This window comes from Falco peregrinus, chromosome Z, assembly GCF_023634155.1.
Source record: "Falco peregrinus isolate bFalPer1 chromosome Z, bFalPer1.pri, whole genome shotgun sequence".
Lineage (NCBI taxonomy): Eukaryota > Metazoa > Chordata > Aves > Falconiformes > Falconidae > Falco > Falco peregrinus.
Window position 1 is genome coordinate 63,731,399 of NC_073739.1, and position 13,589 is coordinate 63,744,987.

A 13,589-nucleotide genomic window follows, 5' to 3' on the forward strand; every position below is an offset into this window, starting at 1 on the left:
AATCTTGCTTTGCAGTACAATTGCTCTGTGTTATTCTTGCTATCTAGGAGTATCACATCCTATCCATTCCCTAAAGGACCCAGATACAGAATATCTGACATGATTCTGTTGTATGGCAGATTAATTCCATGGCTGGGCTACTGATAATGTAGTTTGACATTACAGCCAAAGAGTAAAATTAACAGCCAGCTGCTACCAACACTGGCAGTTGTTTCCCAACACCATTCTTTCTTCACATCCTGGCAGGTAGAAAGGTGTGTGTTGGAGGAACTTCTCTGATTCAAGGAAAGAGTGTGTGCACAAGGAGAAATGCCAGCACTTTAGGTCCTGACCCTTCACCCGGGCTGGTATTTACCTACATAGCAGCAAAATCAGCTAGAGAGCTAACCTGGCATAAAAATTAGCAGTTCGCTTGATAACCATTTGTCAAAGGATTGAGCAGCCATGGCAGCTCCAAAGTTCTTATCATTCAAGGCAAAATTGAGCTTTGCTGCCTTTAATTGACTTTGGAAGTAGATAATGCAAACAGGAATGCTCATATACACAATATGAGTGTCCACAAACAGACTTATTCTGAACAGATTCATACAGTAATGCTTATCCCACTCTGCTTTACACTAACAGTCAAACAGACAAGCCCCAAGTATCCAGCTGTTTTGGTGGTAAAAATCTGGTGGCAATCTTATCTGGGAAAGGAGAGCTATTAGGATTAGGATTCTGTAAGGGTTTTACAAATAAAAATACTTTGATTCACTGGTAGTAGTGGTACGTGGTCTTTCATATGGATGAATGTACGGCTAATAAAACGATGAAAAATAAAATTCAGTATACTTCCTTGAAACTGACCTAAGTAAAAACTGTCCCAAACCATACTCCTCTCAACTCCTGCTTTATGCTAAGTGTATTTGCCCTGAACCTGTGTAATTGTTTGCTTGTTAAAAATTTTATGGAAATTTTAGTTTCCAACTATATCTCATAGGAAAGGGGGAACAGGTGTAAGAAATGTGATAATACAATCAAGTCCACATAGAAGCTTGTATCTTCTACAGTCTCTGCACATATCTGCAATATTGGACCAAAGTACAGGGCAAACCCTTGGCTCTTACCACTGTATTGTGTGTTCTAGAAAGAGTAAATCTCAGGCCAATAATAGAAAATGCCACAGTCTCCCTGAGATGGACACTTCATGATTTTACACTGACTCCATTTCTATTTCTTTAGAATCCTTCTCTTTAAATAGCTAAGCACAGAGTTTAATTAGCTGTATTTAATACACAGAAAACATTGTATCAAATGTACATGCTCTGTGAAGATGTAGACAGGTTTGAAGAGAGAAACCTTTCAGGATTATGGCTGCTAACCAATACTTTGACAAAGGAACTACATATTCCTTACTTTCTTCTTCACATTTCTTGCACATTATCACCACATATGTGTTAGATAGCTGTGGCCCAAAAGCACAGCCCAAATTTGACCCTTTCCAAACTGTCTGGGAGTTCAGGAATAGGAGAGTACTCTCCAGGCAGGCCCTAGGCTCTGGAATCAGATTCCCTCTTCGGTCTACTAGTTCCTGGACTGAGAAACATTCCAGGCATGCTGCATTGTCCCTCTGATTTTGCAGATGTTCAAAGAGAATGAGGCTTGAGAGATGGAAGGTCTGGAAATTCAGAGAACAATGTAGATGGGGTTTCATAACATTGGTCCCTGGTGTGTCTTTATTTTTTGTGGGAGAATATGTTAATTTGGTGCATTCGTGGTTGGAAATTCTGATGAAGTATATACTGAGACCTTGCAGGCTTTCAGCATGCTAAACACTGCAAGGTACTTAGTGCTGTGGGTCATTATACATGTATTTTGCCTGTTCCACAACAAAAACGGTATGAAGAAACCATGTGGTATAATTGAGTCCCAATAACTACTCTTACTAATTAATAGACAAACATGCATGATATAGCTAGGGGCATGCTGCTGCTCTGACTGGTTTCTGGCAGCTTCCATAAACACAGAGGGTGCTATTAAAAGGTCCACAAGTGATTTAAAGAGACACTAATGCATCCTTATATACTAAGAAATCAAGTTGGTGCTGCAGAAATCAAACCAATAAATAAAATGTAGACTGCAGAAAGAAAGGATTCTACTATGTTGTCCTTTATTTTTTATGAGGAAAAAGGAAAATGCAATGATTGAAGGAATTTTGGTCAGTAAGAATAACATTCTTAAACACCGCTTACCATAACTGAGAAAGATTTGTACAATAATCCTAAAGTAATACTGAAGTGGTCTGAAAACTGAAGTGGTCTTAGCTGTATCTAGTTTCAGCAGCCTGTGAGGTACTTTAATGTATTCTATTTATGCTATAATTGTTAATGAAACAAGTCATGAATAATTACATATATAAATTTTCCTTCAAACCAATGAAAACCTTAAACATAAGCACAATAATCTAGCTATGAAGACAGACATATCCACATCACAGCCCCTTTATATCACCCAGACAAAATACAAGGACATTAAAGCAGGCATAAATGTAGATATGATTAAGTCCACCTTAAAGAAGCTTTGGTGTAACTGAGAATTGCATTTATTGAGTTATGTTCCCCCTTATTTTACCACTTTCTCCACAGACACTAAATCTAATTCCTCTGTTGTTCATATAGCATAATCCCAAGTGCCTTTAAAGACAGCAGTGATAGACATGACTGTTAAGTATTCCTTTATATTGCCTGATTCTACAACACATATCCCCAAATACAGTACAGTTTGATAGGACAGATTTCTGTCTGTTTTTATATATATACATATGTGTGTGTGTACAATTATATATGTATACATACATATATTTATATGCATGTATTTCTATATCAGTGTGGCTTATTACAGACAACAGTGCGGTTCAGTTTTGACTGCATCATATTACATCTTGGTATCTTATGTTTTGGGATTATGCAATTCAATGTCCTATCAGGGTGTAAAAGTGGAAAATGACAGAAGCAACATCTCTGAAAGTAAGTTTGAAATTTCCTGCCTTGTGCATTATTAAAATCAGAGTTTAAGAAAGCACCAGCACACATCACTAAATAGCATTCTCACTATAGACTTCCCCAGGAAGGAGGAGGAACTTTCGCACAGCCTTGAATCGGTAGAAAGTCATAGTCTTGTTCAAAGTTGTTTCCAGGGAACTGACTGGAATCGGGACTGAAGATTCCTGAGAAAACAGTTGTCGGGGTGTGGCTTATCACTATCTGTCATGAAGAATATGCAGAATGTAAATGCAGAAGTTGTACTTGGAGAATACCCAGACATCACAATACCGATTTCTCCCCAAAGCACAAATAGTCAGGCCCCAACTTCTACCACACGGCAGCAAAGTGAAGATATTTAACTTGCACAGTTTTTTCCAGCTCTGATTTATGGGAATGTTTGTCAATTAATATAGGCATTTCTTATGAAAGAAGCAGCAAACCTACTGTTGTGGCAGCTTAATCCTCAGTTACGCTAAAGCTGTTTTATACTTCTCTGGCACTACCGGGATGTTAAAAACAGCAGAGAATATATGAGAATACCTCCTCCTCAGTCAGCCACTGCTAGCATCAAAAGATCCCATTTGAAACCCTGATACAGGGGACTGGGACACAACTATTCTGTGCTTTTTGAGGAAGGTGCACTGCAAGGAAGAAGGCCTCCTATGTGTTTTACCTGTCTTGGCTATGTGCATCTGTTTTCTTTCTCTGCTCCCTGAGGCAGAGGCGTTTTGTAAAGCACTTGCCCAACACGCAAATTCAGCACAGGCAATCATCTCTAAACCGCTCAAACTGCCCTCTCCTCTGCCTTCAACTTTTTTTTCTACAGGTTCTCCAGTGGTGTAAAATCAAGTAGCAGCTTCCAAGAAGCCAAACAGTTCAGTACCTGCCTTTTCTAGACTGATGTAAGCAATAGTTTTGTGGGTATAAAATTTGCATTCTCACTGTCATTTCCATTAGTTTTATCAAAACCATTCTCCTTCCAATCAAGTCGATGGGAAATTCAATACTAATATCAGCAAGGCAGGTCCAGGGGTCATGAATTATCTTTCACCTAACAAAGGAGTCTGAGAGCTGTGAGATTCTTCCCAGTGCTGGAGTGGGCAATGCAATTATTGGGGCAGTTTGTGGAAACCACCAGAACCCACATGTCTTTCTGTTCTCCATTCCAAAATGGAGAGAGCAAAATCTCCACTGGAAATGTTTGAGCAATTAAATACACACAAGAAGCATGGAGTAGTTAAACTTCATGGTTGAGAACAAACATACCTGTTTGGTTCAAAATGTTTTAAGAATGAAAACAAGGAGCCCCACCTCTCCCTGCCTTGAAAAGGATTGTGACTAATATGAAAACTGTTTTCGAATAACAGCAGGAAAAGGCGTGCCCTCTGTTGTTTTGGTTGTTTTTGTTTTGTTTTTTAATATTTCCTTAGTATTTTTGATGTAGTGCAAACTTTCCTTGGAGAAAACACTGCCTTCTGCAACACATTCCTGGTGGGAGCACGGAGGAAAAGGCTTCCCTTTACAGAAGCAAACTGGAGGAAAAAGCATAAAATTCAAGGAAAGAAATGAAGAAAAACTTTGAATGGAAGAAATAATCCATGCAGGTGCTTCTTCGTTTAATAGCAAGTCTTAGAATCAAGAACATTGTGTTGTATTATGCTGAAGGAGTTTTGAAATGTAAGTGAGAGCAGGTAATTCAGTATCCATGGGATACAAAGGTTTATCTGAATCACAGTCTTCAACTGCATTATGAAACATGTCCATTCAAAAAGGACACCAAAGCCATTGGCTTTCCCTAGCGAACATCACATAATGTGTAACAACAGACCAAACAACTTGCAGAGATTTGACAGAGAGCTTGAACACCTACCTCAACATCCAAGCTAGATGAAAGGTAATATTGTTGAGAAATAAAAAGAAACAGAATAGCAAAAACACCCTGTCCCTTAATTTGGAGGACAGTTGCGCAATGTAAAATTCTATTAAGACCGTTTCCAAAGCAATAGTGATAAAATTACATTTTCTAAATGGAAATAAAAATAAGTATATGAAGCAAAACTTTTCTTCAGGTGCCACCATAAACTGGCGTCATTGTTGCTAGAAGCACTAGTTTCAATTAAACAGAATTTTTATTAAATGTGTAATATAAGACACACCCTGTGACCACCTACTCTACCTCCTGCTTGATTCTGGCTATGAGATTTCTTTGAATCAGCTTATTTATAGAATCATTCTTTTCATGGAAAAAGGTCCTTTTGAGACACTTAAACCTGACCTATCCTTTTATAAATAAGTGCACACACATATTAGGCCATAAACAAGACTTTTTCCCAGATGTAGATCATAAATATTTACTGAACATTTCAACTGTTCCTGGACCAATCTGCTGGCTATAAGCTTGTCCTCCTGTACTTACTTCTCTTACCACATTCCTGCAGTTCCTACTTCTGCTTTAGAGTATGAATTAATGCTTATTTTCCCTTTATTGATATCTATTATTTCTGAAATAGCTTCTTTAATTTTCTCTCTGAATGGGTTTCTTAGACTGTATCATCTACTTTTTGATTCTGGGACATCTAATAAAATCTTCTAATACTCCTTCACACTTTTTCTGTTCTTTTTAATAAGTTACTCAGCTTTTAATTATTTAAATTATTAAAATATTAAAATAATTAAATTATTTTTAATGTAAGAGGAAGATTTGAAGCACAAATTTAGGACAGATACATATTACCCAACATAGTTTTTGATAAAAAAGACCTTTTTTAAACAAAAGAAATACTGTAAGCAAAAAAAACCCCGCTTACAAAATAGGAGTTGTTGCAGATAAAGAACTGGTACATGACAACAGTTACTGTTGAAAAATAAAGTGAAAAATTTCCTAGTATAATTGCTTAATCTTGAGAGTCTATTTAGTTTATTTTTTATTAATAACCCTGGCATAAAAAGTAATCTGTCAATGCAAAGTTGGATACCTGGAGATCCACCAGATGTGGATCTTAATTTTTTTTCTAGACATTAAAGCAAGTCAAACTCAGACTAAATAAACATGCAGCTGGCATATCCAGCTTTGTTAGGGCCCCAAGTGTGCCTCTTCTGCAGGGATTGCAGCCCCACCTCAAGTGCTGTGTGCAGCTTTGGGTGCCTCAATACAAGGACATCAAACATTTAGGTGGTGTCCAGAGAAGGGTGACCAAGATGGTGAAAAAGGTGTCGAGGTCAAGACTTAGGAGGGGTGGCCGAGGTCACTTGGTCTGTTCAGCTTAGAGAAGAGAAGGCTGAGGGGTGACCTCATTGCCACCTACAACTTCCTCAAGGCGGGGAGCGGAGGGGGAGCTGCTGATCTCCTCTCTGGTGACCAGTGACCGGACACAAGGAGATGGAATGGAGCTGTGTCAGGAGAAGTTCAGACTGGACATTAGGGAAATATTCTTCACTGAGAGTGGTCAGTCACTGGAACAGGCTCGCCTTCCCTTACAGAGTGGCCTGCCCTTGCTGCTTTGTGCCGAGTATGACCGTGAACCTGTGGAGGGTATGGAATAAATTCCTATGCTGATCCTGTGGGTAGAGCTCTTAAAAAGCATGTATACATGAAGGAGTATTTCTGCCTTTAAAAACATAGCTGATCTCTTCTGTAAAGGCTATCTGCTACCAAGATAAAGTCAGATGACCATTTGAAACTACTTTCTTGTGTACCTCAGAATGTAGAAACAGTTAAGGAAAAAGCACCTGATTTTCTTGCTGGGGTGCAACATCATGATGGCAATTTTCAGTTGCCTGTGCTCAACTGTCTGAGCTTTGCAAGCTAGGCTGCCAAAGTGCTTCCAAACAAATCAGATGTATACTCATACTCGCTGACAATCTAAGTTACACAATTTTAGTTGGTTAATTTTGCTAAGTGATGCCTGTTCTAAGTTTATACTCCATACAATTGAAACTTAGGAGCATACCTGGTATTGGCAAGGATAGGCAAGCTGACAGTTACCCAGATTGATGAGCATGTCATTAACAATTCGATTTCAAGAACATACATTTATATGCTTTACAAAACTGACCACTGCTGTTATGATGAAGGTAAATTTATGTCTGTAAGATATCACAGTTTGTGAGCATTTCTAAGAACAGCATTTCCCATAATTTAAGAAAGGAGGAAATAAATGCAAGTTCCATAGCACTGAATCACGTATCTTTTCTGATTGTCATTTGAACATGAAGTATCACTGAAACACATGATCCTGAAGCTGAGGTGATTCAGATCACAAAATCAGTGTCAAGACTGGCTGACGTTTAGATATTTTAGTCGTGGCAGTGTTCCTTTATGTTTGATCATTATGCTTTGCTAAGAAGGAAATGAAAAGCTTTTAACTTTAGGTGTTTTAACTCTAGCATGAAAAGTAGGTAAGGGAACATATTAAAATTTTCTTTTTTGCTAAAGACTACTTCGCTGCTGAGCAGAAGGCAGGAGGGATGTACACGTAATGCTACAGACCGCTATAACATTTCTTTCCATAGGACTATGAATTCAAATAAGGTACAGACTCTCACTTCCACCAACAACAGTTTCTGTCCATATAAGACAGAGCAGGAAGCAGCCAACAATGCTGGCTGTCTTTCAGATCTCAGTGACTCATACATGTACTACTCTCGTAAGTTAATTTGATACTGAAATGGGCACTCATTATTGGTACTGAAGATTTATACAGTGTCTTTCATCAGCAGAGAGTTCACATGACTTTATGAAGTGTTTCTAAACAGACACAGGCAAAAAAAAGATACTGCCATGTTCAGATGGTAAATGGCAGCCATATAACACACAGGAAAAATGTACCGTAGCATATAGGTCTAGCTGCCCAGAAAGGAAAAAGGAATTAGAATTAGAGCCCTTTGTTATGACAGCAGTTCTGACTCATTAAAGTATATCCTGTAATGAGAGTCTCAACCTCACTTTTACCCTGGATCACCAGGAATCTTTGTGGTACCCTCTAAAAAGGAAATCAAAATGATTGCAAGCTATGAAGAGGAATTTTTGTTCAGGAAGATGTGTTACTTGAATTAGAATTTAGCAAGGACACTAGAACAGCTGTGACAGAGACTCCCTGGCCATGTGATGAACACTTCAGAGCACTAAACCACTATACAGTATAATTATTATTACTGCAAATATGAGGACCTCATTCTTACACCATATGCAAAACAGAATACTCAAGTAATGAGGTTCTTGCAGGCCCTATCCTGGGACATTTGTTCAATTCCAGTGAGGGACAGTGCAACCTGGTGAAGCAGCTGTGACACTTAGTGAAGCAGTGTCATTACTTCCTACTGCTCTTGGAAAGAAACTATAACAACAGTAACTATGCTCAGCTCTTCTATAAAATGTGATGGATTAGACAGAAGTATGGTTCTGGTTCTCCAGTTCTCAGAATATACACAGTAACAACAGAGCAGGCTGTTCATCACCTAATCAGTTAAGTTCCAAAACTGTCATTTAAGACTTACATGTCAATCAGTCTCCTTAACTTCGATCATTCTTTAATTGAGTATTAGATATACATAATCCTGTGTTCTATCACTGTCTTAAGATATGAAAGTGTGCAGCATGTTACTTGGTCTATGGGTCATGCATTGTCCCAACACAAGCTGTCCTTGAAAATACACAGTAGCAGAACAACTTATAAGGATGGTTTGAAATGAATTAACTAGAGCAGCAGTATTACTCATGATCTTGACTACTTTTGTCTTGGATACACAGACCTAGCCATGTTGAATGGTAGCCAAACTACAAATATATGGGGTTGATCATGCAATTTACAGAATAAAGATATACTGCAGATCCACTTAAACATAAACCACCAATGTTTGTAAACAAAGATCTGTAGCAGAAAAATAATCATTAATCTGCAGTGGCACAAAGGAGTTTTGTTGGCTCAAGTAAAGCTATACAAACCAGAATGTTTATTGGCTGGAATATACTGTGGAATATCATACATGGTCAAAAAGCCACCAATAAAGCCTTCACAGCTTAGAGATTATACAGGTTGGAGAAAAAAAAGCAATCGTCAAGTCACTTTTCAAAACCCTTCAAAAAACCACCATTATGCAACAGCACAAGAATTCCACCTAGCTCTTCTAGAAATAGGGACATTCAGCAGGTGGAGTACAAAATGCCTGGGACATTAATAAGTATACATCAAGATTATTGGAACATCCATGCTGCATGTAGGGAAAAAAAGGCTTCATGGAACTAGTTTATCCTCAGAATTTACAAATGATAAAAGGATAGTTAGAGATTACACTGCGTGAAATATTTAGCAGCTTCCATATACAGAATGATTCTGGACCACTGATATGTGTCAACACATCTCAGTGAAATGAATACATTCACACAGAGCTTGTCTTCACCACACACACTCAACACGCTCATAGACTCTTCAGTCACCATTGGCATGAGAAAGGCTTTGCTTTCATGGAAGTAACTCTCCCAATTTTCCATGCCTGTATTATATTCTCAGCAGATTTCTCTGTGTTGTATCTTACTTTATTACTGATGGTTTTGAGTGCTGTTTCCATTCCTCTGCCCACTTCCTCTTTGAAAGTGTGACAGCGGATGGTAACGCTTGTCCTCTCTAGCATGCTCTTATGAAAGTCCATTGAAATGGAAATTTTAATGCTGTTTATATATATATATATATGTAAAACAATTAAGTGATTTAATTTTTTGAAAGTTAATGGTTTACAAATTCATACCGTATTATAGTTCAGTGTTACTTTCATAGCTGCTGCCACTGATATAATGTAGTTGCTGAAAATCTGTCCTAAGTGAAGTTCCTTCCTAGCCCTGATATCCAGAATGACATGTAGGTAAACCATGATGATGATTAGTAAGGATCATGACTTTCACACTTCAAACAATGTGATCTTTCAATGGAGGATCCTTTCCTGCTCCTTCCTATGCCCTCATACTCTCTTGCTACTCCACTTATAATTGACAGACACAAAATCTGCCCAGAGAGGCTGTGGAGTCTCCTTCTTTGGAGACATTCAAAACCTGCCTGGATGTGATCCTGTGTGACCTGCTGCAGGTGAACCTGCTGTAGCAGGGGGTTGGACCAGATGATCTCCAGAGGTCCCTTCCAACCCTGACCACCCTGTGATTCTGTGAAAATTAAAGCGTCTGTCTTAACAGGCACATACATAGCTATCACTAACAGAACAGGGTAATTTAAAAGAATTCTAGATGAGATGTAGAAGAAAATGCAGATTTACAAAGTAGCAGTTAACGATCAAAATTATAGTTAACATAAACGCATGCTTAATGTGGCCTTTATAAAGTATTCTGATGGTGTGCTAAGGGTTGTGCTGCTTGCTTTGAGTTGTAGTGAATTCTGGGATTTCTGTTCTCTGTTTGACTACTTAAACAACTGAGTAACTTGGAAAAGCAAACAAGTACCCTCATCTCCTGTGGCCTTGTGGTTTATCTGTTCTGAATGTGGTGGAGTGCAAGCCCCAAATGAAGCCTTCCTATGGGGTATCAATCCCATAACATCTCTTCATTCCTAATACAGATCCAGCTTTCGGTCAAGGTTGTAGCTACACCTCTCTTCTCTACCTAGCTGCCTGTTTTCACAGATCTTGAAAGAGCAGAATTATTACTTACAAGGCCTCTAACATTTTGCCAATACACCAGGTCAACAACTTCAGAACCTATTAGGGGGAGAAGGACACCAGAAAAAGTAACTACATAAATCAGTTCTCTTACAAAAGCAAATTAAAATTCCCTGCTCTATTTCTTCCCTGCCACAATGAATCAGGCACTCTTTCCTATTTAAATCAATAAGGCAGAGAAGACATTGAAAGACAGACAGATGAGACTGTTACTATTATGTGAAAGACTGGAACTCGAAATAAATTTTGCAGCAAGTCTAAAAGTGAAAATAATAAGCAGCCTGTATATAGATGTTGACTAAGTCAGTACGTATTTTGACATACGTACCTGAATTTAACATCCAAGCATCAGAAATATAACTGTGTCCCCTCTAGCCTGATACGCAATTTTACCGAAATCGCCCATCTACTTTTAACTTAGCCACACAGCATGCAAAAACATCTTATAATGATACCAATAAATGCAACGCCTCAGAACTAATATCTAATCTCTAGTAAATTTATATTGTTACGTTTTGCTAAGATTTACAAAAAGCAGACCAAACAGGGATCTATAAACTCTCTAAGATTTTTAATGCTCATGTAAAGGGCTGAGTAACACATGTACAGATACCTACCAAAGGTCCTGGGAGTCTGGGGGGACCCCACTGACTGCAAGCTGGGCAATGTTATTCCAATCTACAAAAGGACAAGCAGGAAGATCCAGAAAGCTACAGACCTGTTAATCTGACCTCAGTTCCTGGAAAAATCGTCGAGAACACTGGGTGCTACTGACAGGCACTTAAAGAACATTGCAATCGTCAGGCACAGCCAGTTCGGGTTCACAGAGGGAAAGCCCTGTGCAACTGCCCTGACATCCTTCTGTGACAGCCACCTGCTCGTGGACGAAGGGAAGGTGGTGGATGTAGTTGTTCTGGATTTTAGGAAGGCTTTTGATACTGTCCCTCACAGCATCCTCCTGGACAGGCTGTCCAGCTGTGGGATGAGCAGGTTCACGGTGCGCTGGGTGAAGACCCAGCTGAAGGCAGGGCTCAGAGGGCTGCACTGAACGGGGCTACTGCCTCTGGCTGGGGACTGGTCGCCAGCGGTGCTCCTCAGGGCTGAACTCCAGGGCCAGCTCCGTTCCATGTATTTACCAGTGATCTGGACGCCGGGGTTGAACGCACCATTGCAAGTCTGCTGATGACACCAAGCTGGGAGGTGCTGCTGGCTCTCTTGCGGGAGAAGATCCCTCTTGCAGAGGGATGCAGGCAGACTGGAGCACCGGGCAGTCATCAGTGGCATGGCTTTTAACGAGAGCAGATGCCAGACTCCGCAGCCAGGATGGAGGAACGCCCGGCACAAGTACGAGCTGTGAGCTACGAGCGGGGGCGAGTGGCTGGAGAGCAGCCCCGCAGGGCGGGCCCCGGGGTGCTGGCTGAAGCAGCTCAGCGGGAGGCAGCACGGGGCCCTGGCAGCCAGGGGGGCAAACCCCATCCTGGGGGCACCAAACACAGCGGCACCGGCCGGTCAGGAGAGGTGACTGTGCTGCTGTATTCAGCGCTGCTGTGGCCTCCCCTTGAGCACCCTGTGCAGTTCTGGGCCCGCTGGTTCAAGCAGCACGTGAAGGTCTTTGAACGCGTCCAGGGGCGGGCGGCAAGGCTGCGGGGGGGGCGGGAAGGCGCGTCCTGCGAGGGGCGGCTGGGGGCTCTGGGTCGGTCTGGTTGCAGAGGGGAGGCCGAGGGGCGCCCTCATGGCTCCTGCAGCTCCCTGAGGGGGGATGTGGGGCGGGAGGTGCTGAGCTCTTCCTCCTGCTGCCCCCGGGCCGGGCGCGGGGCAGTGGGGCAAAGCTGCGCTGGGGAGGTTCAGGCTGGGCATTAGGGAGCGTTTCTTTACCCGGAGGGTGGTCACACACGGGAAGAGGCTTCCTAGAGGCGACCGATGCCCCGCGCCTGTCGGGGTTTGAGAGGCATTTGGAGAATGTCCGTAACAACGTGCTTCAGCTGTTGGTCAGCCCTGAAGTGGTCAGGCAGCTGGGACAGGTGATCCTTGTAGGCCCCTTACAACTGAGACAGTCTATTCTGTTCTATTCTATTCCATTCTATTCTATTCTCAAAAGCTATGACAAAAGCTCGAACACTACTGACAAGTTTTGAACACGAATGCACAAACACTGAAAATCTGCACACAGCCAAAGTTGCTTTCCTTGTACTCAGCCTAAAGCAATTCAGGTGTGTCAGATCTCATCAATGACTCATTGACAAAATGTGTTTCATATAGGCTGGCACGCTCCCCTTTTACTAACGTAAGTGTTCCCATAAAGAAGAGCCGCGTGAAGCAGAATGCCCCGACAGCATCTGCTGTTGCACTACGGGCTGTGGGATTCCCGGACTGCGCGGCGTCCTGGTGCCCCAGCCCCGACCCTGCTTCGCTCCCGTCGGCACCTACCGTCTGCACGTACGTCGGGGCGCTCGCACACGTGCGGCGCGGGGGCGGGAAGGCTCGGTGCGCACGCACAGCCTGTACCAGGCTCCCGCAGCCGCTGGGGCCGCACCGCGACCCGCCGGGGGTCCCGGCCAGGCCCCGCCCGCCGGGCGCAGCGCACCGCCCACAGCTCCCGCCGCCGCCAGCAGCGGCCGCGTGGGACAGCGCTGCCCGCAGGACACGCCGCGGGCAGGTGGCCGGCGCTGCCGCCAGCCGTGCGGGGCACCGGGGTGGCACGGCAGCCTCACAGCGCAGCGACGAGGCCGCGCGGCACCCTCCCCCCGCCGCCCCGCCCTGGGCACGCGCCGCCCGCCGCGCCAGTCCCCGGAGCTGCGTGCGGGCGGCTCTGCCCCGCCCCGCCCCGCCCCCGCAGCGACGCGTGGCTCGCGGGGCGGGACCCACTCCCGGGCGGGGTGTCCGTACGCGGCGATGCCCCGCCCC